Source organism: Manihot esculenta, chromosome 12 (genome assembly GCF_001659605.2).
Source record: "Manihot esculenta cultivar AM560-2 chromosome 12, M.esculenta_v8, whole genome shotgun sequence".
NCBI classification, from domain to species: Eukaryota; Viridiplantae; Streptophyta; class Magnoliopsida; order Malpighiales; family Euphorbiaceae; genus Manihot; species Manihot esculenta.
The window spans coordinates 25,106,434-25,113,643 of NC_035172.2; positions in this window are offsets into that span (position 1 = coordinate 25,106,434).

The window sequence follows — 7,210 nt, forward strand, 5'->3', positions numbered from 1 at the left end:
TGCCAACGACAATTGTATCAGATAGAGATGCAACATTCCTTTCGAACTTTTAAAAAGTATTATAGGGTAAATTGAGTACTAAATTCTTATATTTTACTACTTGTCATCCACATACAAATGGCCAGACAGAGGTAGTGTATCAAACTCTTGGTACCTTGCTCAAAGCTATAATGGGTAAGAATTTAAACACTTGGAAAGAGTGCTTACCTTTCATTGAGTTTGCATATAACCGTAGCATACATTCTTCCACAGGATTTTCTCTATTTAATCTTGTTTATTGTTTTAACCCATTGACTGTACTTAATCTTATTCCTTTACCTTTATATGAGCTTGCTAGTTTAAATGGTGTTAAAAAGGCAGAATTGGTGAAGTCCTTGCATGAAAAGGCTCGGTCTAACATAGAGAAGAGAAATAAGGTGTATGCTGACAGGGCAAACAGGAGACGAAAGAAAGTGATGTTTGTTCCTGGTGATTGGGTTTGGGTGCACTTCTGAAAGGAACGGTTTCCAAATTAAAGGAAGAATAAGCTAGATGCTTGTGGTAATGGTCCATTTCAAGTTTTAGAGTGAATAAATGACAATGCCTATAAAATAGACTTGCCAAGTGAGTATAAGGTTAGTGCTACCTTTAATGTGTCCAACTTGTCTCCTTTTGACCATGTTGCAGATTTGAGGACAAATCTCTTTGAGGAATGAGGGAACGATATGAACCAACAAGTACAATCACATGGGAATCAAGGGAGTAAGGATACATTGGTGATTCCTAGTAGACCAGTGATAGAGCAAATGACACAATAAAATGAGAAAATAATACGAGCAACGAAATGACACAATACTTCAAAAATTCAAAATGGAAAACTCCAAATCATGTTATAATTACATCTTGCTACAATAAAATTAGGGTTTGGAAACTATAAAAACACTCTTAAGGTGACAGTCACAATTAACCAATAAATAAAAAGATAATATTATGAATAATATTTGGTTCTTCTCCATTATTTAGCAACTTATCAAAGTTAAATAGCATTCTAATATGAATCTTTCCTATATTTAATTAACTTATCAAGAATTTATTATGACATTCTCAAGAATAGAATCGCTTAATTATTTATGTTTCTAATCACATTGGTTGGTTAGAAGTGTAGTAGTCTGAAAAATATTTTTGCCTTGTTTTTTATCAAATTGTGAGACAGAGCTTTTATTATATGTTATCCTGAATTCCGCATAAGTTTATACGCTTGATTATCTATATTTCTAATTACATTGGTTGGTTAAAGAAGTAGTAGAGCAACTTAGGGGTGAGCATTTGATCGGTTCGGTTAAAAAATGAACCGAACCGAACTAACCAAAAACTGAAATTTTAGTACTTATAAAACTAAACCGAACCGATTTTGATCAGAAATCAAATTGAACTGAACCAATCTAATTCGATTCGATTTAATCGATTTCAATTTTTAATAATTTTTTTATTTATTCCACTTTAATTTTTAGTATTTTAAAATTTAATTAAAATATTTTAATTTTAATATGATTGAATTTCTCTACATTATTGAAAATAACATATCATTATCACTAATCGATTCAATTTTTTTAATTTTTTTTTCTGATCAAAACCGAACCAAACCGAAATAACTAAAATTTTTGAAATTAAAAACCGAACCGAACCGAATTGAATAAAAAACCAAACCGAATTTTTAAATTAATTCGGTTCAGTTAATTTTTTCGGTTTGAACCGAATACTGCTCACCTCTAGAGCAACTTTCACTTGATTATTTATATTTCTAATCACATTGGTTAATTGATTAGAGATGTAGTAGAACAATCTTATGAAATATATATTTGCCTTGTTTTTTATCAAATTTTATGACGAAATTTTTTATCACATTGATCATGAGGTCCATATCAAATTTCATCATCTAATCTCAATAATTACCAACAAGGAATTGCTTTCATGTCCTTAGCATTGTATATCATAATGTCATTCCTCATACTCTCAAATATATATCTTATTAGATCTGCTTGTATCTTTGAGTTGCGTTGATGACCGGCTCCCCCAAAGACCAAATGATGGCATCCTAACTTATTGGAGCATTATACTGGTCATATGCGCATCACATGCAATGCGTAGGGCGGCACAAAAGGTAAATCAAAGGGTAAATAAGCTGGCGTCCACCTAGAGGAGCAAATGCTGACAACATGACATGACTATTTAATGATATTAATGCTAATGCTAATGCTAATGATGCTAGTATTGACGTTGATGGTGATGATAATGATAATGCTCATGTTGATGCGAATGTTGAGACTAATATTGATGCTACCACTGATGCTAATACTGCTGTCATCACTCTAAGGAAGCAAATAATAATATGCCGGTTATAAGCATGTGCAGAAGTGCTCTCAAAAGGCAACCGCCCAATATACGCCCCAAAGATTTAATGTATATGAAGCGTTGTCCTAAAAATAGTGAAATACTAAAATATAAACTCCGCTATCAAAGGGCGATCTTACAAGTACATAAAAGAATTACAAGTACATAAAATAATGTAATGAGACTCTTAACCAATCTTAATTCTCCATAATCCTCATTAAAATTAAACATCCATCATAATATCTAAACTTAAATCTCTAAACAATACTCTATACTTGAATACTCCAGGCATGGTGACATATATTAATTTTAATTCCTTCTTATTTCAAACATTATCATAGTAAAATTCATAACGAATATTCATAAGGCCTATAATTCTCTTCAATAATTTCTCTGTTATAATATATATATATATATATATATATATATATATATATATACATATCATAGCAATAAATTTGAACTAAAGTTTCATGATAAAACTCTCTTTACTATTCAATATCTTGAATTTACTAGGATAACTCAAGGTCCATCACAACTGTTCTTCAATTCCATATCTATCACTTTAGTCCTGTTGAAATAATTACTAACAATTTTAAGTAATAAGCAACTCAAAATCAAAATAAACCAATATCACAATAATATATATAACTTTGTAATTCAATTGGCTACTAGTTCCTTTTTTCTATTATTTAAAATTCTACCTCATCTGACGCGGAACCCTATGGCACAAGCCTCAAACCCACACGCACAAGTAGATATGGAATCCAAAGATTTGATAAACCCACCTCCTATGGCAAACATTCTAATATTTTATGTGCTTGAAATTGAATTGAGGATCAATTTTATGACTTGAGAAACATGTTTTAAATATGAAACTTGTTGAAGTGAACTTTGGTGAGTTAAGCTATTTCTGCTATCATCCTATTGCATGACAATTTGGTTCTTTGCTTTGGACAAATTAAATTTCAGATTGGTTGAGGACAAGGCTGTATTTCATTGTTTCATTTTAATTTTTGTGCTTGAGGACAAGTAAAGGTGCAAGTGTGAGAGAATCTGATGAGTTGTAAAACTCACATTTTTTTCCTCATTTAATTCCTTGATTTTACTATAATTTTTATATAAATATTTAATTTTAATTTGAATTTAATTTTGGACAGGTTTGTGAGCAGGAGTTGATAAAAAGAAGAAAAAAAGGCTGAATTAAAGGATTTTTTATACTGGGAGGCTACAACCTTGACCAAACCTATAATCCAATGCGATGGGGAGATAAGATAGATTTTGCCACCTAAGCAAGGATAAGATCAGTTTCAAGTGGAGTCAAATTGAATCAAATTCAATCAAATGAAGATAAAGATCATATTAAGATGGAGATAAGATGAGGATAGAGATAAGATAGGAATAATATATTTTATTTTAAATTTTATCTTTTTGTGCATATATAAAGGCTCATAGCATTCAACCTGGAGAATGAGATTCTACCTCTCACTCTCATTTCCTCTCTTGCTATTCTCCGCCTTCTTCTCCATCTTCTTTTCTTTTTCTTCTTCTTTTACTTAGTTGTTATAATTTCATTATAGCCATGCGTGGTTAAACAATTTATTTTTCAGTTGAAGGTTAATTTAATTTGAGGTTTGTTCAAGTTGTGAGGTTATGCACTTTAATTCTCTTCATCTTATTTTCTATTTTCTATTAATTTCTGAATTTGAGAAACACCACCTCTATTATTGTTTTTTTGAGAATTCAAGGGGCCCATTGAATCTCTTGGGAAGACAACATATTGCTAATTAATCTAATTAAATCCGTAATTGTTTAATTGGGTTAATAACAAGTGGCAATTAATATATTAGTTTATATTAAGAAATTAGTGGATTTGATATAAATAAAACGCGTGTTTTTATTAATAAGTTTGGGTTCTTCTCTCTTAAAGCAGTCGACTAATTAAATCTACACGCTTGTTGGAGTTGTTAGTTGACTAGGAATTAATTTAAGCGCGAAGCGGATTAATTTATTCATAAGGAAGAATGGGTGGGATTCATGTGTTTGACCACTATAACCAAACAATAGATAATGATATGATGTATTTTGTTTCTAATCAATGATCAACTGCAAAATACAACAATTTGATTACCTTCAGTTGAAAGTTTTAATTAATTATTTGTTTCTCAATTTTCAATTACATTATTTATTTATTTATTTTCTTTTTTTTTTAAGTTTATTTTTACAGGCTTGCCCAAGGCAAAACCCCTCTCCTTAAAAAATTCTCTTTTTCTCACTTTTTGAATTAAACTATTCTTTTATTTCAAATTGGTCATCTAAATTAAACAAGATTAAGGTCTCTGTGGGATCGATACTCACTTACCCTGTCTACAAGTTCTTGTCAATTGAGAAAAGGGAAGTAAATTTTAAAATTCTACCTCATCCTTATACATATTCACACACTTACAATGCACTTTCATATTTATTAAGTTTTCCATTTCTGAACTTCCTTTTTCTTGTACCAATTCTCCTAAATATATTTCATAACATTCCCTTCTCAATTAGGATCCTCGAATATCCATCCATCAAAAGAAACTTAGAAACTTTATAACTGATCACTTTACCATCTTAATCCTATAACACCATCATAATAAGCAAACCCATAGCCATTTAATTATTAGCTTTATTCAGAACACCTTATTCACTCACATCCATTTAACTTAAAAACTAAACATAAGAAGGGTCTACAGAATCTATAACCTAAGCTGTGATACCATTCAATGAAACACCCATTCCATAACCTATAATGATGAGTGTGATCTGCCGGCTAGAAAAGTTCATTCTGAATTTATTAACTAAGGATAAGAAACTTGTTACAAACACATGAATAAGTTGCAAGGAGATGGTTCTATGACAACCAATTATAATTTCAAAAATCATTTATACATCATCCACTTTAAAAGGATAAAAAAGAATAAGATTATAATTTTAAGATCCAACAACAAAATTGTTACATACATTTATATATATAACACATCCAATGTAATAAGCTAACCATCATAATCAAGCACTAGCCTATAATTATTAAAAATAAATAAGAGTGCCTAATCAATAGGTGACGTATTACTAATCCACGATATCACCATAAAATAAAATGTAAAAGTCAATTGTATACTTAAAACCATATATATAAAAAAAATTAATAAAAGGAAATTGAAGAGGAAAGAAAAGAAATAGAGAAGTAAGATTCACTTTCTTTTGACTGCACCCTAAGGCTGCTTATGTACCTCCTACAGAGGGTCAGGTCCATGTAGTTCTTCAAATAGGCCAAAATAAATAAATAAAATATCTCAAAAAAATTCCAATATTTAAGTTCTCCCATTATTTTCATCTACGTTCATAGACCCTATAAACTCTATTATAAAGAAAATATAACTACTAAAGATTAATCATGAAATTGTTGAGCATATCTCTAATATATTATCATTCTATACCGTGTTAATCTTTCTAAGTAATATCACCTAGTTTGATTGCCATCTTGGAGGGAAAAAAATACTCATTTTATTTAGAACTATAAATTTACAGTTAATTACTAAAATAATCCAAGTTACATGTATTGGTCATCCAAAAGAAATAGTATCAATACAGAAAAAGAATACTAACATTAGTCAGTATCCATAAGTACGATTTAGCCTAAACATATTTATGAAGTATCATAAATAATCCAAAAGAAAGAAATATTAGAATAAACAAGAAAGTTGAAAGTAAATATAATGAGGGCATTGAGAATGAAATAAAATATAACCAATAACACCTTTAAAAAAATAGATAAAAGAGAGTGATAGATTTAAATACCAAACCTCCACTAGAACTCTCATTTTGTCTCACAATAAGATCTCAAATTTTAAAAGTAAAAAGGATAGTCTCTATTTCCATTCCATACCATTCCCTTATGTTAAGTCACAAGTGTAAACTAGCCAAGGAGCACTTGTTATTCCTGAATTGCCTTATTATATTGAATTAACCAAAGACCGACCATAAAAGCTTCAAAGAATTGGAGGTAGTATGTGTCTAAGAGAACAAGAAGGTACAAAGAGATAAGGGTTGGTGCATTGATTTGGTTTCATTATAAAACAAAAATAGCTTAGATAAGGTTTCAAGAGGGAATAAGGCCTCAATTGGAGAGAATATGAATGCTTCAAGTGGCTTAATTCACAACAATCAAGGTCTATAATATATGTTTGCTTTTGGTAGCCTTTGCAATTTATTAATATTTCAATTGGTAGAACTTGGATTAGGCTTAGAAGCATCAAACATACCCTTTCTTTTTCCGAGTGCTAAGAGGAGGAGGGAAAATCAAAAGAAATAAAAGAGTGGATTGTGGAAGGAGGTTTTGAAGAAAAAGGCCAAAGAGAGCAAGGGAACCTGGGGACTTTTTATTTCCCAACATGGAAATGCTAATAGCTATAATGCAACAATCAGATGCTATGAAGTATGCATAATATGATCGTACTGTAATTTAAATTTGGTAAAAGAGATTAAAATTCATTAAGCAATTTAATCCACATTCATATTGAAGAGAAAAAACAATCATAAAATGGTAAACAATAGCTGCAGCTCCAGAAAAACAAGCTTTAAAAACAAAAAAACTATGGTATGGATTATATGAAATTTTCTACACATGAACAATTATCCCAAACTATTTCAGATTAGCATTAATACAAAAAAAAAAAAAACAAATAATAAAATCAGGAATTAAATTAAAGTTTTAAAATGAAAAATCCATTACAAGTGTTCAAGCTTTAATAATCCCATAAGATGTAAAAAGAAGATAGAAAAGAAAAGTCAAACCCTTCAAAAT